The sequence below is a fragment of the Pimephales promelas genome, chromosome 9 (assembly GCF_988280905.1).
Source record: "Pimephales promelas chromosome 9, fPimPro1.hap1.1, whole genome shotgun sequence".
In the NCBI taxonomy this organism is placed as follows: domain Eukaryota; kingdom Metazoa; phylum Chordata; class Actinopteri; order Cypriniformes; family Leuciscidae; genus Pimephales; species Pimephales promelas.
Window position 1 is genome coordinate 31586691 of NC_142777.1, and position 23791 is coordinate 31610481.

Below are 23791 nucleotides of genomic sequence, written 5' to 3' on the forward strand. Positions count from 1 at the left end.
TGAATTCATCTCTGTAAATCTCATGTTGGGGTTCTCAGAGATGTGTTGTTGAGCTGAGAGTAGTTGGTTTATCAGAATGAAGTTGTATTGCAATGTTTAACACAGCTTGATTCATACATAATCCCATTATTGACGCAGACAGTAACAATCAATGTGATTAGATATAACAACGATGAACTATATGGACTGTAAATCTCTATAACACATAAGTACAGCAAAATCTTCAGCTAACATTGAATAAAACAGTTATTTTAGTCCTAGCGAGTAGCTAATTAGATTAAACCCACTCTCATTTGACTCCCACCTGCAAAGAATGCTGAGTAACCAACAGTGTCACACTTAGAAAAAAGGGTTCATTGGGGTTCTATATATGAAGCATAGGGTTCTTCACTCAACTCCAAATAACCTTTTATGGCTAAAAAAGGTTCTATAATTACAAGAAAGAACCCTTTTGGCACAAAGGTTCTTTATATGCTATTATTCACACATTTCATTATTCTGCAAAATTTTGTAGTTGTAATTAAATTATTGTTTATTAAACTGTTGTAGTAACTTAATATATCACACTTTAATCATGCTGATTTTTAGAGGAGAAAAACTGAAATAGCACCCTTCATGTAATACTGATTAACTACATCAAATGATATAAATATATAAATTTTCTAACCCCCATATCTTGAATTTTGTGACCATTCAAATACATTTTAGTGCTTAACGTTTGTCAATAATATGAAATAATGAATGAAATGATGAATGAATGAACTCAAAAAGTTCCATAAAGAACCTTTTTCCTGGTTACAAAGAACTCTATAGGGTTCTTATTATTGAACCCTTAAAAGGGTTTCTGTAGAACCTTTTAGGGGTTCCAAATACTGTGTACGTAGCGCTGATAAAACCTTTTAATGTTCTATATAGAACCTTTTCTTCTAAGAGTGCACAGTAGTATACTATTCCACAAAAACAGCAGTATTTCACAGCAGAACATTGTAATTTAATCAAGCAATAAGGTTTAAACTTTTATAGTGCCACAATAACAAAAATTCTGATTAGGATGGGATTAGATTTCTTAGAGGACATCTGAGCTGGAAACCACTTGGCAATTTGCTCCATCACTTTTATCAAGGTTGGACAAGGAAGATATCTTAAAGCTTATTTGATTCAGATGGGATTAAAAATCTAAAAATATGTCTGTGAAACATTTTTTTCCCAACGCCTTAAGGGAAAACCAGTGCGATCTGAATATGACTTGTGTGTAGACAGTTTAACTTAAAGAAACACATACAAAATGAAGATAATTCATTCAGCCTTCATGACTTTCTCAGAGCATAAAGCACTGAAATTAATTTGAATTTCAATTTCCCCTTTGAAGGCAAAACATATGACTAATTGATACCTCTGGAACCAGTGTGCATTCAAACATTTCTTTCTGGTCTGGTGGCCGAAACAGACAAAGAGAAAGAGAGCGGGACACCTAGTTAACGCTCAACGTGTCATGATTTATTTAATAGATGTTGTATTGCATAAAGGTGGTGTTTTGCATGAGAAAGAGGTGTAATTGTATAGGAGGTAAACAACCAGATATCTCAGACTCAATAAAGGTAAACTGTTAACTGCTAAAGGTGCTGTAGGGATGTTCGTGCTTCTCATTGATGTACAGAGCACAGTTCTCTCTCTGTAAGGCTGACATCTCTTTGGAAAGGTTAGCTCTGTGACCTTTATGGCTTATAGCTTATTATGTAGGCAAAGAGTGTGCAATTTGATAGTTCAGAAAAGTACACTGAAGCTTTGTTCTCTGACAAAATCAGGTAGATCTTTACTGAAATCCTTCTCTGACAAAAGGATACATACGGATTCCCATAGATAGTTCCCATAAAAATGCTGATTCTAATTGATTTGTGATGGAATCCAACAAATAACTTTGAAGACAGGGTGCTAACAGAATAACAGAAAAGCCAAGAAGTCTGACATACCTGGAGAAAGCTAGCTGTTACTATTCCTATTGGAGATGCACCGATTGATAGGCTGGTGAAATTGGCTGATTTTCATGTGATCATCTCTGCAAAATCGGAAATCCGAGTTGGTCTAGAAAATTGTAATCGGTGCATCTCTAATAGGCTATATGCACACATAAGTTTCGCATTTGACGCAAGGCTGCTCTTCAGTTTCCTCCCGTCTTTGAAACGAAACTTTAATATTTGCAATTCTTTGTAAATTTAAACTTTAACAAAGAAGCATAAACAAAATGAGGGGTGTCTGTTTTGTCTGTTTTTGTGACTACCGTTTCTTTAGTATAGCCATAGAGTATAAAAACCAATATAAATTCTCGGTATAGCATTGGACTCTACGATCGGCGGAAGTAATCCAGCATCCTTAGACCTTCACCGGAAATAGGTCATGCACCACCATGCACAAATCCCATTCCTATTCATCTTAACGGCAATTCCTTGGCTGGTCCAATCACTTGAGCAGTAAATGCCATGTTACTAATAACATTGTGGATGCAAATATGCAAATATAGAAATATGCATTCAAAAAGAATCAGGCACTATCTAATATAACAGAATTAAACAGTGTTGATTGCACACTTTTGTAAAAAAAAAAACAACAAAAAACTTAATGGCTATCAATGTATAGGTATTTTTTTTTATATCAGCTACATCATCTAACAAGCAGGGACAAATGTTGGTGTGGTAATTCGCCCAAGCTTTGGATTGATCTAGTTCCATGGTTCTCGAATGGTTTAGCATAATCAGGAGCCAGATTTGGAGTTGGTGACCCAACACTGAACCAAAAGCATTAAAAAAAATTGTGGTTAAGATATTTTTTAATGTTTTGAAAGAAGTCTCAGGGCTGCATTTATCTGATACTATCATGGCAAAGCTGACCTTTCAGCATCATTACTTCCATCATTAGTGTCACATGATCCTTCAGAAATCATTCTAATATGTTGATTTGATCCTCAAGAAACATTTGTCATTATCATCAATGTTGGAAACAGCTGCGCAGCTTCATATTTGTGAAAACCATGATACTGTTTTTTCAGGATTATATCTTTTGTATTGTTTATTATCATGTGTCTTTTTTTAATGTATCTTTTCTATCATACACATCTTTACTATTACTTTTGATCAATTTAATGCATCCCTGCTGAATAAAATAATAATTCATTTCCCGAAACATTTGAACAGTAAAAAAAACAAAAAACAAAAAAAACATTATATTTTATTAGCATTATCATTAACAATAGAGGGAAGGCATTGACGTCACTTTCCCACCGGAACAACCCCCCCTCAGCCTGACTGAGTGGCAAAAGGTCTGCTGCGTGACTGGATTCAATAGGGGAAACTGCGAAAATGCGACTAAAACGAACAATTTGAACAACCTGTGAAAGCTTCATTTAAATACAATATAGGTAGGTCTAAATCCAGGTGATCACTTATATCAGTGTTATATATATAACCTACATATATCATCATATCGTCCAGCCCTAAACTTTATAGTTTTTTCTTGGGTCAGTGTTTATTAAAAAAAAATCCAATAATACAGAATTTGCAATGATAAATATTTAATTGATGAGTTAAATATATATATATATATATATATATATATATATAACACAATACAAAATATATGGGTATGGTTTTACAGCTAAATTCAGCATATTGACACAAAATGATAACTGCAAATCCACCTTTCGCTGACTCCAGTTGTCTGACTCTTGTTTCTGTGAATTGCAGCGATCCGTTTGCTCCTCTTTCTATTGGAGTCTGTAAAAATAAACCTCCGATTTTTTGTCAAATCTAGATGTACAGTCAATCGCAAATCTCTTCCCCACTTTATGTGTCGTGTTTGTTTTTCGCAACATTCACGCTGAAAACAAATACAGCCGCTCAGTCTTTTTGCCACTCACTGTGAGTAACTGCAGGCACTCCGGCCGACGGTGATGTCGCGCAAATTCCCTCTATATGCAAAATTAATTAAAATGGCATAAGCTATATGAATATGAATAATTCAAAATGTCTTGCATCTTAATGTCTTTAAGCCAATGCACAACACATATTTCGGTTGACACACCCTATATTTATGTTTGCTTTGTATTCCTTTTTTTCTTGTGTAGTTCTGATTTGTTTTTGAGGATAATAGGATGTCATGCATGTTGGCATCTGTCTAGTTTCTCTAGCTTATACCAAGTGAATGAATCTGCAGAAAAAAAATACCATAGCATTTGATTGGACGCGCAGGCTTTGATGTCAACAGAAGATATGGGAGGCATTTCTTCCCCTTTTTAAAAGTTGGAAATCCTAACTATGTACGATTATATGGTTACATCATGTTATTTGTATATTTCTTTCAGAACAGACCTGAGTGAAATTTTATTTTCTGCCATAGTCCATTCAGCCTTCCATATGCTTGTCACATTAGACTTGTATTGTCATTACCTAAAACAAACAAGCTTATAATCAATCATTCCATCATGCACTCCTCCAAACCTGATTCAAATGCGATGTGCATTTGAATTTCTATTTGTTTTTAATTAAAAAGCCAAAGTTGAAAAAAAAAAAAATCACTTCCCAAATGACTAGCAAACATTCTCCCAGCTTGAACCTGAAGACACGTGTTTAATGTCTAATGAATAAAAGATTGTTACACTTGAACGACCGACACAGCATTTATTTTGAATTATCCGGGTACGGCTTCACATATTTGCTCAAGGTCTCCTCACGACAGGCAGTACAACCTTTACACAACAAGGTCACATTCACGATTTTGTGTCCGATAGGTCAGTGCTGCACAGAATACACAAAAAAAAATCCTCACGTTTCACTGTCTTCCTATGGGAGATAAGCTGAGGGATCTGTGAATACAGGTAACGCAGCATGCAAGAGGAAATCAGCGTGGCGGTTACAATGGCTGTGTATCCAGGGACATGAATGCACTGGAGTGGAAAGATCATGCAAAAAGCTGTTTACCCTTGATTTGTTTGAATCAATAGCTGCAGTGCTTTGGTTTTTCTCAATGATTTGTAATTTGTCCCTGTTTGGCAGCTCTTAAGCCCCTAAAATCCAACACAACACTGAGCCTCATAAAGAAAGGCAAATCCAGACTTTATAGGATTACTAGCACCCTCATAAAAAGAGAAAGTCAGCGCTCTCCTCTGAGAATATTTCATTTATGGGATTTAGCCTAATATGACCCCAGGATCCATCTGCAAATCTGATTACTATAGGCAACTTATGACATGCATATTTCATAACAAAACATTAGATAATTGGTTCTGAATTGGAATTTGAATCATCATGGGGAATTGCAAATAGTCTTGAGAATATGACATTACGGTGAGTCATGCTAATACATCCTTTCGCATGTGAACTGAAAGTAGAATAAAAAAAAAAACAACCTTTGTAGGGCCCATTTAATTGTCTCAATTTGAAACACTTTGTGTGTAATTTATGGGGAACATCTGAAAAGCTCACTTTTTTGGGGGCCTTTTGAAGAGACAATAATGGAGAGCTGACAGGGAACAGGAACTCTGGGAAATGTCACACAAGCCACATTTGAACCACACGAGCATTACCAACCACTCAGCTTCAGACTACCGTGTCCCTTTTGAAGTCGACTCGAATGTACACGGGGTCTAAAGGTGGTGACACTGCCACAAAGTCTCATACAAAGATTACAGATTGGCTCCTTTGCACACAGTTTCAAAGAGCGCTCATGTGTTAAGGCATTAAAGCATTGGCTGTAAACCCAGGAAATCTTCCTTCTTCCTGTTTCTGTCTCTGTCTGTGCAGTGGGCTCTGGTAAAGGTATTGGCAGGCCTCTGACACTGGCAAGAAAATGATTGATTGGAGTGTATTGATTGTGTTGTAATGAAAGAAACCACGCTCACTGTCACTATGTGACAGATACATGCGCTCAGCTGAGGACATTGTGTCTTTTCCTTTGATTGAGCTGAGATAAATGTAGCGGAATGAACATAACTATGAAGGCAGCCTTAACACTGCGCGCTCAGGAAACACAATCACTACAGTGGAATTAAATTGCATGCTTTCTTGTCTTAAGACAGGGGTGACATGTTGGTTATAATGATGTTTATACTTGCAAGAAAGCAAATTTCAACATTTTTCTAGCACTGCTTCCCTACTAACATCCTCTGAGATTTTGTTTTTTGAGATGAGGATAAAAAATAATTTATAAATTCTCAGATGGTTCTTTGTGCTTGCCCTGATGTTGTACGACAAAAAAAAAAAAAAAAAAAAGACCAGCTTCTTTAATTCTTTTCTTGAATCTACACCAGGCAACGTGGTGCAGACTCGCAATGACCCACATCTTGTCTAAGTCTGGAATCACTGGCAGGCGTAATGGCTTCTAATGGTGAGTAATATGAGCTGCAGAAATAATTTCTCTTCCTGTGAAAAGCTAAATGAGGCTTAATTAAAAAAGACACAGGACAGCTATGATTCCTCATTCTCATTCAGATGGTGGAGCAGCCCAGTGTGAGAGATCTGATAATGTGAGAGCCTCTGATAATAGAGGTAATTCTCATCTATATAGCTGTTCATGCTGCTGAAAAAAAGTAGCACAGCACCGAAGAAAACCAGCCATCACATAACACCGAACCATTCTGTTTTAATGTTTAATTACACTGAAAAATTAATACCTCAAAAATTGCATGCAGCTCTACCAGAATACATAATCCCAAATGATCATGTCCATTTAAATTAATTTACGGGGGTGTATACGAAGCATGAAAAATAACATTTCCCTCAATTATTTTTTTTAATGTTTGATGTATTAAAACATAACTTTCTCCCTATAGTTCAAAAAGGCCATCTATTGAAATTAAGGGCCAAACATGACTTACACAACAATGACGTCTACTATGTGTTCAGATAGAGTTAGGTAATGACATTGTTTAGACTAATCAGTGCAAGGTATTGAAAAGGTTGCATAGATACTAGGGCTGTTAGTTAAACCCATTTGACGGCATCAATTTTTTTTATCGCGTGGTTCACAGTCTTTTTGTAGTTTTTTTCACATGCTTTTGCAACAGGACGCGGCATGCGTGGCGCTGCACTATGAAACCCATTCATTTCACTGGCAAGCGGATCTAGCTAGACAACAGGCTAAACAAAACAGGCATGATGCGTGTTACGTGAGAGATTATTTGCTCCAAGTGAGAATGTTAGTTTAAAATTGGATTTATGCACAGCTGCATTACTTCCTGAACTTCAGCCAGCTCCTTGTTTCCTGTCTGCCATTATTGGACAAACTGATTAATTCGGGTGTGCCTGACCTCAGTAGTCACGGCAACAATAATCAGACACACCTGGATTAATCAGTTTGACCAATAATGGCAGACAGGAAACAAGGAGCTGGTTGAATTTCAGGAAGTAGTGCAGCTGTGCATGAAGCCAATTGAACACAGTATATGCACGACACTTGCACAAAACAAGCCGATCCACTTTTCCATGTTGATAAGACCATTAAATTGAGAACAAATAATGGGACAAAATGAAATCAAGAGACATTTAGAACAGATTAAAATGTGCGATTAATCGCGAGTTAACTATGACATTAATGTGATTGATCGCGATTAAATATTCTAATCATTTGACAGCACTAATAGATACTATTCTAAACTTCTATAATCACTCACTCTTAGAAAAAAAAGGGTTAATTGGGGTTCTATATATGAATCATAGGGTTCTTTACTCAATACGCATATTGTTTATCTTGTGGCTAAGCTATCGAAACAGTGAGTATTTTAACATTTCCACATTTACCCCTATTTACTTCCACTGAAAGTGTCACACTCACACTCCAAGAAATGGCGCTCCATTTAAATTTTTTTTTCCATTTGTATTTTTATAGTAGCTTGTATACCAACATTATTCAACAAATGCTGTCGATTAAGCTTATATTGTGCTGAAGCCATAAATATTCCTCTAATTTTGGTTCCTGGACATTTCAGCCTGACATAGCTAGATGGAGATAGAAAGTGATGGATGCATTGCGTCTCACTTATGTTTTTGGTTGCATAGATGGAGCCAGCGGGATTTTGATGAATAGTACAGAAACACCACTGACCTAGTTGCCTATTTTGGTTCAGCCGCACTGATTCACAGCACCAAACACAAAAGATTGAGCTAAGCACTTCAGGGCGATTGTGTTCGATGACTTTGTGCAATGCATTACCGCACACACAGTGTTTCTTGCATGTTCAGCACAGTCGTTCATTTTACCCCATGGACATAAACAGGGCGACCAAAAGCTCACCACTAGTGAAAATGCTTTCTAAATTAAAACCGGTTTAATTTTTACATTTATTATTAAGCTACATAATTTGACTAACAGGTAGCACTGAAAACTTTTAGATGATTATTATTATTTTTTATTTGATTAGATTAGTTAAATACAGTAGGCCTATATTATATATTTAATTGTCATTTAACTTTTCTTTGATTTAAGAAATGTTAAATCCTAAAAAATGTTTATTTTCAGGTTTAAAAAAGGTCTAAAAAAGGTTTCAGGTTTTAAATCCCAGATTGTTTGTGATCTCAGAACCACTAGAAAATGCGCATTACAAAAAAATACATTTACTAAATTGCAAAATTGTATTAGACATAAACAAAAAAGTTTATTTTCTTTTAAGTATAATTACATTTTACAATTCATTCATGCTAAGAAACTGTTGCCAATGAGTTCTGTAATATTGTTCAATGAGTTATTTAATATTGTTTAGATATTTCCCTGGAAAGAAAAGAGACTAAAAAAAACTGATTTAGAAAGAGCAGATGAATAGATATTTAAATACAAACTGAAAGAGAAGAAGACTTTATGGAAAGAGGGGGGAGAATCAACATAAGGTGAGATCTAGACGCTGCATAATGATATTGTATTTTCAAACAAGGTTGCCATCATTCATCCACATGGATCCCTCCTGAGATCTGTGAAAGGTTGATGTGCCCATTCAAAATTGATGGAGAGCGTCGGAAACTGAATCGTTTGGGAGGTAGAAACGGTAACATCTGTTTCATGTCTGTTATGACGGTGGTGAGACAGAGGAGACGTTAAATACTGACGTTTTAAAATCTGATGACACAAGGAGGGAACAGTTGGGCATGTTTATGGAGAAGAAACATATATCACACCTGCATGCTGCTGTGTTAAGAGGTATATACGGCTGTTCAGTATTCCCAAACCTTCTCCAAGGGGAAGAAAGACTTACAGCTATTCCCAGTGTATTAATTAACCCTGCCACTGGATGAGATGCAGAAAGACAGTGAGGAGAGACAGGTGATGCTGTAAAATGCTGCCACTAAACCATAGAGGTTAAAATTCAGGCACATTGTGCACCTACAGTATATTTAATGAAGCTGCACCAGTGGGGGTCTGGGCTCAATGATGGACAAAACTGGGGGGGGGGGGGCAAAGACCCCCAGGGGACTGGGGTTTTTCCTCAGTATGCACCAAGCATAATGAGATAAAATAAAATTAAAAAAAATAATTTACTAAATTACTAATGATTTTATTCATCCGATTAAGAAAGTAAATATTTTCCATTTATTCATACATATTATTTTTTATTTTTCACAGCATAAAAACATCTGTAGTCATGAATGATGCATATCTGCCTCTTGCAAGGGCATCCTATGGAAGCTTGTTTCCACCACCTAAAGGATTATAAGGAACACCTTACTAATACTGTGTTTGACCCCCTTTAGCCTTCAGATCTGCCTTAATTCTATGTGGCATTGATTCAACAAGGTGCTGAAAGCATTCTGTAGAAATGTTGGCCCATATTGATAGGATAGCATCTTGCAGTTGATGGAGATTTGTGGGATGCACATGCAGGGCACAAACCTCTTGTTCCACATCCCAAAGATGCTCTATTGGGTTGAGATCTGGTGACTGTGGGGGCCATTTTAGTACAGTAAACTTATTGTCATGTTCAAGAAACCAATTTAAAATGATTCAAGCTTTGTGACATGGCATTATTCTTCTGAAAGTAGCCAACAGAGGATGGGTACATGGTGGCCATAAAGGGATGGACATGGTCAGAAACAATGCTTAGGTAGGCCGTAGCATTTAAACGAGTAGTAGTGTTTATTTGTGTATGAATAGACTTAATATATGCTGACACTTTATTTTGATGATCAGCAGACATTTTACTGACTACAAGTAAATTTGAAAGTACATGTAAACGTCTTGGTTATGTCTGTAACCCTCGTTCCCTGAGAACAGGGAACTCCAACGTGTCGTCGGGGAGTTCCCTGACGAACCGGAAACCCCTTATTCTACTAACTCTAACCCAAACAGTCTGATCCTAATACTGTAATGAGAGTTAGTTGACATGTAGGTGCAACGTTACTTATAGTCAACAGAAACTCTAAAAGTGAACTCAAAAAATAGAGTAACCAATATTTCAACCAAAAAAGTATTTATTACATTTACTGACACATTATTCAAATCAAAAGTTGTATCTATAAATATTATTTAACGGACCTGAGTTGACATGAACTAAAAATGTATTTTAATTTATCATTGTAACAGAGATGAATAAATTCTCTAACAAATACAAATAAGCCGTCATGAAACTCTAGATGGTGCAGGCTAATAAGTCCTTAAATGACCCTGCTTGCCATCACATCATCTCTAATGAGAATGAGGAGTTGACGTCATTTTACAGTGCCCCTCCCCTTTCCGCCATCTTGGTAGGTTTCCCACGGCAAAACAGTATTGATTACGTGTGTTTTTAGCTCGGTAGTAGAGGAGTTTCTCGCAATACCGCACTGTTTTACCATGCCTGGAAGTAACTGCTGCGTTAAAAACTCCTCCAGTAACTCACACGATACATTTGGAAAACATAGAAACAATGGAATTAAGTTTTTGGGGTTACCGAAATGGACACAGCAGGGAGAGTCTGACCTGACAAGAAGACGCCGGATTGCTGGGTTTGCTGATGCCTTTAGTATATGATTGTCATTTGTCACTGTTTGCTGTGCCTTAACGAACATATGCAAAAGTGTTGTTTGAGTGCCTTGTTCATTAATTTTTTATTTCATTGAAATAAATGTTTGAAACAACTTGATATGGCTTAACAATATTTATTGAGAACTGAAATACATAGGCTATTTGGACAACATAAGTTTCATGCACAACATAAGTAATAATAATAAAATAATAATACTGTTATTAGTGCAAAAGCATAAATATATTGATGGCGCTTCTCCAAATACAGCTGTTTTGCACTTTGTGCGAGTTTGTTCCTGTAAGGTCCCTTTTCTTTCGCCTTATCTTTTAGCATTGCTTTACTTTCTTCCTTTTTTCTCGTATTCTTAGATCCGTCTCTGTCCTGCCAAAATAATAAATGTGCGAAAATTTAAGAGCAATGGAACGTTTAGTCGCATCTATGTGTTCTAAAGGCATTGCCCCTGGTAACCGATAGCGTCTCCTACCATCATGGACGACCGGCTCAGACCCCGCCCAAATAGGCACGTGACTCCTCATTCTCAATAGGGCACAGCTGATGGTTTCCTGCTGTGTCAGTAGCCAATGAGTGAGTTCGCTGCTCAACCTTTAAAAGCTTGCATGAACATTTGCCTTAGCAGTGCAGCACACTTTCAGAAACCCTCCACCTTCCCCAGCTCCACCTGTATAGATCTGCTACGGGTAATTCATGTAATTGTCTTGCATGATCACAGCAGCGTGTTGTGCATGCGTTGGCAGAAGCATGTCCCGTATTTGCTCTGCAGCAGCAATAATCAACGGCAGCAGCGTAGCAGATCTATTCCGCCAAGACCAAACCTATCAACATTGTCATACCCATTACTATGCCGAACACTCCGAGAGTTGTCATGACAGAATTAATTACTTATTGTTGGTTAATTTTAGTTAGTGCATTAACTAACTTCACAACTTATAGAACTTTATTGTAAAGTGTTGCAAGTGAAATTGAATTTTCAGCAAAGAGACCTAAAGTGAATATCACACCCGGTATGCTATCATTCAAATTTTGAAAATTGAATTGTCATGTTTATTTTGTTGACATTCCTTAAAAAGGGGTTGAATGTTAAAATTCTGATTTGCATACCAGAAATATATAGCAAAGGTTTTTGTGTGTTTTCAAAATGATTGTGGGCACTCAGCCTACTCTGAATGTTATCCTATAATTTTCACACTGAATAAGACATACATTTTTTTGTTTGTTTTCAGGCAGTCTGTTAATGGAACCAATCTCTGCTGAGGCCAACAATATCAAATTGTTGCCAGAACATGAGACATTGTTCCACTTGTGTGATTTCTAACTAAAAGGGAAAGGGAGCTGTACCCAGTTAGAGGAGAACAAGGTTATTACCTTCACAATGTTCTCTGTGACAATCTGCAATCTGCTGGCATTTCTCCGGGACATCTGTTTCAGCCAAAATAAATGGAACATTATTATGCACGGTAGAAACGCTCACGTTGCCACTGATTGGGGCGAAGGGCCTTTGACAGATTGCATTCTGGGTGTAGAAGAAGACTCTGTTGATCTAGACAGAGAGTGAGAGAGGTTCTCTCTGAAGCCCTTCATTTTGTTAACTAAACACTGCTGTGGGGAAGGACCAGTCATCACGGGTCAGCCGGGCAGCCCCTCAGGGACTGGAGAGTGGACTTGACCACTTTTGGCCTCTCTATACATGACTGAACTGTTCAAATCTGAACTGGTTTTGACCCTTGCTGAGATGGGTCAAATTTGCTGAGCAAACCGTCAGGCTTGCTCAAATGACTAATTGACTTGTCATCTGACACAATGACTGCTTATCTGGCACTCACAAATAATGTGGCATCTTTGTGTTGATTCACTGACCTCATCATCAGCTGCTCATTTCCCCGATGCCTGAAAGTCTACAATTGTTTGGATAGACAAATTAATGTTAGTGATGACTGGCAGCCATTTAATGCACCGGGCGCAACAGGGCCACCTTAGCCACGCGAAAAACCTTCCATGTTGTATGGTATCAATTTAGGTAGCTGTCAGTCTTAAAGCTGTTGTCATAGTGACAATCATACACTCTCATGCAATGTAATCATGGTTCATTATGATTCTACGATGCTGTGATAACGACCAGGTGTGTCCTATTGTACCTTTTTTCCAGTTATCTGAGCAACGAAATATGATAGAAAGGGCAAAATAATTTGTCCATAAGATATCTTAACATGTATATATATATGAAGAGTTCAGATGCAAAAGCCTCTAAATGCCATTTGAAATTTTCTTCTTTAATGATGATTCTTATCAAACTTGTATATTTAAGTTCAGTAATTTCACTTAAATAACAATTAATAGGTAATTATCATTGCCATTTAAGTTAAATTACTGAACTTAAATATACAAGTTTGATAAAAATCATCATTCTGGAAGAAAATTTCAAATGGCACTTAGAGGCTTTTGCATCTGAACTCTTCATATATATATATATATATTCATATACACATATATATATATATATGCTTCCACACATGCTAGCATGACAAAATGTGCATTTCCTAGTTGCCATATCAACACTATAGGCTAGAAATAATTGTAGCAGAATTCAGAAATCATTTATTTAACCATAGCAAAAAGTATTTGCTTACTTATCGAATTTGTCATCTCGGTTGTTGTGTTTATTTAAAATTAGACAAATCTGACATTATTTTAATCTCCAATCTGTTATTTAACAGTTGAGATAGTTTTTTAATGCTTCTCTAACTATAGCACAAGACACTAGCCGGGTTTAAATCCCATTTGCGCAGATGGGGCATGTTGTGACAATACAGTACGTTATGATGTGCCCCTATTACAACTATGCTATTCTATTCTATACTTTTATGAATTCGATCAAGAAACCATGAGAAAAGGTGAATAAAGACTGAGAGCCAATATTCAGAAATTATTCATTATTATTATCTTTTGAACTATGCTGTATAGCAGTGTTTTGCGATGTGTTGTCAAACTCAAAAATGTGTGTTATTTTCATTATTAAAAAAATGTCATTGTTTTATATGATATTTTATTAACAAAGTGAGTTAGTTTGTCTCATATATATATATATATATATATATATATATATATATATATATATAGTATTAGATTACATCTTAAGCTGTCATATGGTCATTTTATGTGCCCCTCACATGGCATGTCGTCACATTTCACTTCCATTCTAGAAAAAAGTATACACTGTATTAATGAAACAAACCACATATTTATACAAGACGTGTGCAATTAATGCGTAAAAAAAAAAAATACTCTGAACCCCAATAGGATTTACACAAACTGAGTCAAAAAGTGTTAGCCCTGCTCTCCCCTACACTTGGCAGCTCAATTTCCAACTTGTAATAATAAAGATTTACATCTTCATAATACTCAGAGCTTGGTTTAGTGCATGGATATAGGTCTTGCATATGTCTATAATTTACAGCTTCAACTGCAACTTTCTTTAATCATCTTTGAAACGTTCCATAGTGAAAAGTTCTCCTTAAAGAGGAATGACTTCCCAGAAAATTGTATCACTGCTTGAGCGCGTTTCCCTCTTTCTTCACAGCATGGGTCGTGTGATCTTCCTTGAACAATAAATGCACTGTGTTGTTTATGCCATATATCACAGCATGTATGGATACCTAATGCTGTGATGTTAATTTTCGTACATGTTATTCTACAAAGTATGAAAGCTGCCACAAAATGCTTGCTAACTGTAAGCCAGAATGTGAGATATATGATCACACACACATAATTTGTCTGTTTTAAAACCCTATTTAGCTGAATGGTAGTTCTCTAGGTTTTGGAAGAGAGCTAATAACATCTTCATGCTGTTGTCCTTGTTAAGAGGGACTAAGGTACCTGGAGTCACATAGACACTTATAGTCACTGGGGTTCTCTTGATTCACAAGATACTCCACTTCATCACATCTTAGTCTCTAATCAAATCACATCCGCGATTCGCCGTCACATCCCAAAGCTGTTCAGTGTCGTGTTTTCATTTCACAACAGAACCCTCACTCAGAATTTTACCAGTAAATGACATCTCCGGGCTCAATCAAATCAATATTACATTGAAAACGATCACTCTCTGCCACAAGGCATGTTTTATTCAGTCCTCTGCTGCCTAAACGGGCTCTCGATGCCCTTTGAGCCGTCAGAGAGGGCAACCTAAAACACCCACAGTGCATCACCCTTTCTCTCAGAAGCAAAACATGTGACTTATTCATATGTGTAAATCATGTTTTATACATTGTGACACTGCAAGGCCATTTTGGTGAAATAAATCATGAACATACTTTATTATATAAGATAAGTACTTTGGGGTGTTAGGGGGAATATTGTTTTTGTAATGTTCTTGAGATGGGATGAACTAAATTACCCTTGGGTTAAAGAAACTAGATGTGTGCACAACCCTGCTGAAATGGCCATCTTAGAAAGCTCTTTCTCATGTTTCTGGGAGATTCGGAGCACAGTGCATGATGCAGAAAGTACACCATTCAAAAATTGATGCAGAATTGCAATTCGGATGTAAACATAAGGCATAGGAATAAAAAAAGATAATATAACTGTGTTTTTAATTAGAAAAGCAAAGCTTGTCAAATAAAACTTTGAATGCTGGCTTGACAAAACCTTTTTTAAAGTTTTGAAAAAGCCTTGAAGTTCGAAGAGAACAATAGATTCAAATGCAAATTCCAACACATAAATGTGGATGAATGTGCAACAAATTTCCATATTCTGTAAAGCAGGTTCTGGTTTAGGTATTTTGTAGTGTGTGTGCTACAGTAAATATGGAGCTGTTTTACTGTAGATGTCATCAAAAAACCAGCAAAGATGAGCGTAACCAATGACCATCATCACATATGAAGAGTTCAGATGCAAAAGCCTCTAAATGCCATTTGAAATTTTCATCTTTAATGATGATTTTTATCAAACTTGTATATTTAAGTTCAGTAATTTCACTTAAATAACAATTAATAGGTAATTATCATTGCCATTTAAGTGAAATTACTGAACTTAAATATACAAGTTTGATAAAAATCATCATTAAAGAAGAAAATTTCAAATGGCATTTAGAGGCTTTTGCATCTGAACTCTTCATATGCAGGTTGACATAAAAGTTTGGTAACACTTACTTGAAGGGGTGTGCATACGACTGACAGGACACCCGACATATGTTATGAATATGAAAGACGTTTTATGCATGTTTATGAAAACTGTCATTAAGTGTTATTCACTCAGTTATAACATTTTTAATGTAAATATGACATTGTTTGAGATGTTTCTGTCATCACACCTTGACATAAACCAACACATCCTAACTTGTGAGTGTCTTTGTCATGACAACTTGAGATTACTAAGACAACACAAATTGTCATAAACATGACATAGCAGATTAATTATAAAATTTAAGAAACCACTTAGCTTTATTGGTTAACATTGCATTAAACCGTCATGTGGTTGGTTTTGACATTGGCTGTCATGAAGCCATTATATCAAATTCAATTAGTACCACTGTAGTTGAGGTCACGAAAAATATTCATGACACAGTTATAATGCCTCATGACAGCCAATGTCAAAGCCAACCACATGACAGTTTAACTTTAATGTCAAGTTGTCATGACAAAGACACTGAAAGGTTATGATGTTATGGTTTATGTCTTGTTATGTCATAACAAAGACATCTTAATGTCATTTTTGCATTCAAAATATCATTATTGAGCGAAAGACACTTAATGACAGTTGTCATCAACATGCATAAACCCAACATGTCAGTAATATGCACGCCCCTTCAAGTAAAGTGTTACCAAATGTTTCTTTTTTTTCTTCTCACTAACATTTGGATATTAAAATATAATAAAACGGCAAAAATTTAAAGAACTAGCTAGCTTTTCTGACCACGTTAAAAGTCCATAGCTAGCACCGTCAGTTCATACGGCTGTTAACACTTTCTCTGACAATCGGATGCAATGAAACCAGTTTTCCTGTCTGTTCATGTGACAGTCAGCACTATGCGTATTGAAAAAAAAGTGTTATGGTTACACTTAACACTTGCTGATGGCGAAGAGGAGAACATTTGACAATCATCTACCATTCAAAATGACATCTTTACTAAAAAGACGACAGAAAAAATTTGACTGATCAAGAACAAAAGATATAGGGCGTCTTAATGAACATTTTCAAACAGTTTCTGTTTATGTATTTTTCATTTCATGGCTTTCTTTGACGGATAACTTGCAAGACACAGTGGTCAGGAGGTATAATGTTTTATGCATGTGTCCTCTTTACAACCGTGTTGACAAGCAAAACATACCGAAACAAGAATGGGAAATGCTGCAAAGAAACTGAGTCTATAAATCACAGCCAAGTACAGAATAGAAAGAGGTTCAACAGCAAATGTCCACTTTCCACAGTATTACATATCAAGTTAGGTGAAAACATTTGGATTATAGAGCAAAGAAATTGTTCTGAATGTCATATTATGCTAATTATACCATTTGTTATGGGCATGGCTACTCAGCCTGTTTAACTATCAATCATGTTTTGTTGCAGCTAAAATATACAAGAACCTACACAATTAGAGAATAGGCTGTTTACCAACCCAAATACCACATCTGAGGACTTGTTCAAATAACATAACAGATACCATTAATCTTTCATAATTGCCTGAGCGAGAGCCTGTGCTAAAAAAAAACAGTGCCAGACAGAAATCACCTGTAAACAAACAAAATCAACCAGTGGGACGGAAGGTTATACTTTATTTCTAATTTGCATGGTTTATCACTGTCTGTCCTTTCAATCAAGAGGTCGAGGTTTAGCTGGTTAGCATGGCACCAACTGGGTGCAAAAAGCATTTTTTTTCCATTGATGGCCAATCAAAATTAGCATCTGAATGCCAACAGATAGCCTCTCCAGGTATTACAGACATTCCCTTGCCAACAATAACTGTACTGTACCAGTAAAGATGAATCTTACAATTTCTTTCAGTTCAAAAGAAACGGCAAAAGATCCTCAGTTTTCAACAGTCATAATTAGCCATTTAGTAAAATTCTACCATTCAGGATATTCAAGTGTCCAGTGGTAATGAAAGGATGAGAAGTGTCTTATGTAAAGTAGGTGATTTAACAGCCTCTGTTTAAGTTTGACCTTTGGGAGTGCAGCGGAAATGCTCTTAGCTTGGCATGGAGAGTGAGAGCGTTGCTGCACCACTTCCCTGCACATTTAGCCTTTCTATCCAGCCATTAGAGGGAAGACTGGGCCTAAATTCATCATGTGGTTTCTGGCACGGGGACCATCGGTGCCCAGGGGAACATGTAGAAGCAGCAGGCTACATGACTTGGAGGATTTGGCTTAATTTGACCCACCAGGGTGGCTGAGGATTCGAAGACGCCGGGAGAGCTTTAAATGTAGAATTGTGCAATTTAGATGGTCTGGACTGATAACATGCCTCACAGTGGACTTGGCTCTGGACCCCGAAGTCCATGTAGCAATTAGACCAAAAGGAGATTTACTCTCCAGATTTGAGAGCACCAGCAAAGAAGGAATACGATGATGGCATTTACCTCTAGAGATAACTCATTTGGCTGTGTTCACTGATCTAAGAACATTAAAGTCCTTTTAAAAGTAAAGCAGTTCATTATGTTGCCCAATCTCACAACAGGAGTATCTCCTTTGGGATAAACAGACCTTTGTGTTCACAGTGGAATCTCTCAAGATAAAGCCATCAGTTGTGTTCCCCATTCTAAGTACGTAACCTCTTGGGATAAACCCTGCTCACTGTGCTCTCTGATCTAGAGACAGCAGTTAGCCTTCGGGATAAAGCAGTTTACTACTTGCCTCCTGATCTAAGTATACAATGGCAACCCTTGGGTATACATCAGTTTATCACGATTCTGATCTGGAAACAGTTTCCGACTGATCCCGATTCAGCGAGCTTACTTCCGCCCCACACCTCCTGCAAGGTATTCCTGGGAGGCTACTTAGTTCCAACTTTACAGCATGTCCCATTCAGTCCCGTTGTCCTGGAGGACAGCAACATCAAAAGGATGTGCTTTGTTATGTTTATTAAACCATTTGGAAGGGAACATGTGTTGGTGTTCTGAAAAGCACATTAAGTCAATTGAACAGGAGGATGAATGGAGGCCTACTGAACTGAATCAGCGGAGAATCTCTCCTTCCTATTGTCTTTCGCCCTTTTAAATTTATTTCAAAGACAAAATCACACCAGAGACCTCTGGAGTAATTTGTATTGATTAATGTTTCTCTGCACATGGAGAATACCTTTCACAGATTCTGCCTCATCTTAAGAACTTCTAGTCTTATCTCCTCTCCTCCACTCTCGCTTGCACACATTTGAAATGTCTCAATTTCGCAGAATAATGCAAAACACTACTGGGAATATTTTATTACATCTTACCCAGGAGTAGTTTAAAGCTGCTGTAGGTAACTTTTGTAAAAAAAAAAAAATCTGTTTTACATAATTGTTAAAACTTTCATTATGTCCTGACTGTAGAATATGATAATATTCTAAATATCAAGCTCCACTGGCTCCTCCCAATGGTCCTATTGCCATTTGCACAAATACACTGCTCCCGGTCTGAAACAACCAATCAGAGCCAGGAGGAATGTCAATCGCCCAAACTCAAGACTGCCGGTGCGCCACAGCTGTGCTAATGGCGGAGAAACAACCTAAACTGCCAATTTCTCGAGTGGCGTCTGCTCATAAAACAAAGACGGGTAAAAGGAAGTAAAAGGCCAATGACGATAAACAGGCGAAAAAGAAAGAATTAGACAGAGCCCATTGACTCAGTGTCAAAATTCTAGCCGTGTGATATGTAGATAAAATGTCACGCAATGTGCAATAATTGAAACCTGCTAATTCACTGGCTTGTCATGTTGCTAAAAATAAGGTTGTGGCAAGCAGGACGAGGGCCTTTTTTGCGTTTTTCAACAGTTTGCAGCACTAGTTTCTGTCTGATGTCCATATTTGCATGTTGCCATATTTTATCGCGTGATTTTTCTTGACAAGACGTGGTTTGTAGACAAGATAGAATCGTTGGGTGACCGAGTTGTTGTCAACTCATTTAGTGCATTGCCTCCTGTTGCGGATCAATCACGTTGTGTCGTGTTTAATATTGGGATCCATTATTTAAAATGATTGCATTTATTATGATTATTTTTTAAAAAAGAGAACTAATTTTCAATTTCGATTCCTGTGAATGTCTTTTCCATTTCCTTAATGTACAAATTGGAGCTCACATCTTAATGCTCACTATTGTTAGACCACCCACCAACCACCCAGAAAGCTTTTAAAGGTACTTTGTAGGAATTTCTCCCATCTATTAGTGAAATTGTGTTTTGCCATTAAACGAATAGTGCTCCTTAGCTCTCTCACTTTTTCAAATTCGTATAGAAACTACAGTAGCAGTTATGTACCAAGAAGTTATAAAACAATGTCTTCCAATAGCACGTCATCGAGTGTTCTTTAGGGTGATGAGGTTCGTTTAAGTCAAACAAACTCAAGGGTGATTCAACGAGTGAGCTTGTTCTACCGTGTTGAGGCTTGTATAATGAATCACACAATCAAGCAATGAAAAAAGCTTGTAATTTAACCCGTAACATTGCCTTACCTGTCGAGAAAAAAGCAGGCAACTTCAGCATCCCTTTCAAAGTCTTTCTCCTTGATTAGCTCTTCCCACCAGGGAAAAGCTATCCCTATATTTCTACACTCATTTTTTTTTTTTCACCAGTCACATTACTTTTTAAATGTAATTTATTCAATCATATACTGACACTTTTGCCAATGCGTATACATCCAACGCACATGGCACCCTTTATCGTCAATATGAGACGCAGATATATATGGACCAGAAGGCGCCTCATTCAGGCATGGAGACAGTACAGTGAATATCACTGTGTGAACACGGAGATTTATCATAAATTATAGGACTGTTTCTGACTGCTAAAGTCGGACTCAGCACTGAAGAGTGACGCACTCCACTGACTTCACTCCTATTGGTTGTCGGACCCGAAAGTTGTTCTTCGTTTGCATAAAGTTAAACAGATCTCAACCGCTCCCCATTGAAATGAATGGTATAGTGTTGCTTTGTCGCTTGTTGTGTGAACGGAGCTTTATTCACAAAAACCCTATATTTGCATGATGCAATAAATATTTGTTTTCAGTTTCTTGTGATTATGGCAGCAGTTATTTTTTTTTTTTGCTGCTTGTTCAAATTAGCCTACTTAAGACATGACCTTGTTTAAGAGAATACCCACGAAGACATATTCTTGTGTGTATTGAATGAACGAAAGCAAAACATTTGCTATACATTTTGTCCTAACTTAATTTCATTGTGTTGACTCCACTTAAATATATTTAAAATGGAAGTTTACTTAATCTATTTGTGTTGGGATTACATTAGCCCCGATAAAGTATAGCAAAACTTTGTACTTAGCTGCAATCCACGACAATTAATATTATTATTATTAATTTTATTATTATCATTGGCATACTCGCAGTGTTCTAACTTTATTTATTTCATGTACTAGCTTCTAAATCCGACTTTGACTCGTTTTTTAAAGTTTGCGTAGAGAGAACTTAAGAGTTTTCTGTTACAACGGTGTCGTGTTAGCGGCCCCTAAATTAATAACTAATGATCGTTGCGACGGAAGTGAATCAATCAAAACTAAATTTAACTGGAAAATAACTTTATTCTAGATCTGCTGTAAAGCCAAAACAATCTGTTACTTTAATCTCCGGCAACCCACCTACGTTCCCCTCACCTCCCCACCACCACCGCAGGTTGCTTCCCTGCTTCCTAGTCTGAACGTATGCTCATGAAAGTTTTCACTGTTAAACTGATACATGGTATCGGCACAAGTTCAATAATGACAACTTTGAAAACCTTTTCAATGCGCATAAGGGGGGGGAATAATAAAACTGATCCTTTCACTCCTACAAAGCCATAGATTTTCTGTCATTGATAATGTAAAAGACTTTCGAGAGCATGTGTCACCTGGTATGTATGCCCTTTGTGACTGGCTGGCTTCAGGCATTTGTTAGGTGGACCCACGGTTTGACCTCTTTAAATTTCCGTAGTCTTCCTTCGAGGAAGCTCATCGCTGGGTAGTGGATCCCTCCTCCATCCTTCATTACCTTCCTGGCTTTTGTGTACCATATTTCCTTTGGGGAAAAAAAGATAGAACATGTCTTATTCAAGAAGGACATTTTTAATATTTTACAAAATTTTGCAGTAGAGATAACACACATCAGGTACTGATTAAAGAAGGTGGATTTTCAAAATAAAAGTATTGATACACATACAATACAGTATGTCTTGTATGACCACTTATTAAGTGCATTCACATCTTTGTAAAAAACTATTAATAAAGTTTTAAAACAGCATCAATTTCCATGCAAGATAATTAAAAACTCACATAGCCACGGTCTGTTCCATGTCTGCACCAATGATAGTGACAGGGCCTCTTCTGTTTGTGGATGGCCTGTTCTGTAAAAAAAAAAAAAAAAAAAAAAACACATTCAGTAAGTAAATAAACAAACAAGTGACACACAAACGTACAGCCTATACATGAAGAGCTCAGATGCAAAAGCTTCTAAGTGCCATTTGAAATTTTCTTCTAAAATGATCATTTTTATCAAGCTTGTATATTTAAGTTCAGTAATTTCACTTAAATGGCAATGAAGATTACCTATTAATTGTCATTTAAGTGAAATTACTGAAATTAAATATACAAGCTTGATAAAAATTGTCATTTTAGAAGAACATTTCAAATGGCATTTAGAGGCTTTTGCATCTGAACTCTTCACATTTAAATTTCCAGATATTTAATATTTCCAGAAGTAAGATCATCTGAAAACATCAGAGGCATTGAATTGCATATAGTCTTTCGCAAGCATCGACAGAGAACTTGAACACAAAACACGTATGTGTTATTCTTGATGTTTAATAACACTTCCTTCTTTAGAATGACAAGCTCAAAACACATTATTTTGACTTTAGTACACAGACTTTAAACAAGTTAGATGTTGCCGCGATAGCCGCATCTAACACTAAGCCTTTTAACGTTACATGGCAACCACAGTCACTCTCAATGTAGCAACTAAGCAAGCCATGGTAATTTTTTCAGCAAATGGACTTCTTGCAGAACTACTCCGCGTTCTACTCTGGTTCTACTTATTACATATCAGGAGTTTCCGGTTGTTCATCGCACGTCCATACATGAGAATGCCAATTGATTAAAACAGTGAATAATTATTTCTGTATTCATTTTCTTGAGCCTGCAATAAATATATTTTCTATCCAACTGTTCCATTCTGGATAATAATTAGACTAAATATTTTGATTACTAATATCTTATCAAATAATCTAAGGTCAGGTCTAACAGCAGCTAAATTACACTGATAAAACTTTTACTAACGTTACGCTAATTCCTAAGACCAGAACACTCACGTCCCATACACCGCACGACCCAGAGTGTTCCAACAAGTGGAATATATGTTCACTAAACCAATTACAACCAGCCAAAAACTCTTTTCCTCCTTTAATTCAGAACACAGAAAGATTTACTCAGGCAAGTCCCTATTGCCTTACACATCTCTCTCCATGACGGTGAGAGACACATTTTTACATTAGGCAGTAAATGAACCAAGAACATCTGATCTAACTTGAACATTAACACACATAACTTTACTATCACAAAAAAAGTAAAAGATCTTATTGCAATAACACATAAATCAACTCTCAATATACAATTACCCATAAT

The 23791-nt window shown here is 36.7% G+C and overlaps 1 long non-coding RNA gene across 1 annotated transcript in view; it reads right to left on the reverse strand.

The window, feature by feature from the left end:
• The window catches only part of LOC148977580 (uncharacterized), a 41903-nt gene extending 18332 nt beyond the window's left edge, over positions 1-23571 (reverse strand). Inside the window, exons 1-3 of the long non-coding RNA XR_016169797.1 lie at positions 23479-23571; positions 22445-22515; positions 22024-22190 (exon numbers count right to left, since the gene is read on the reverse strand). This is a non-coding gene — a long non-coding RNA (uncharacterized LOC148977580). The remainder of the gene's footprint in view (positions 1-22023; positions 22191-22444; positions 22516-23478) is intronic.
• Between the last annotated feature and the right edge of the window lie 220 nt (positions 23572-23791).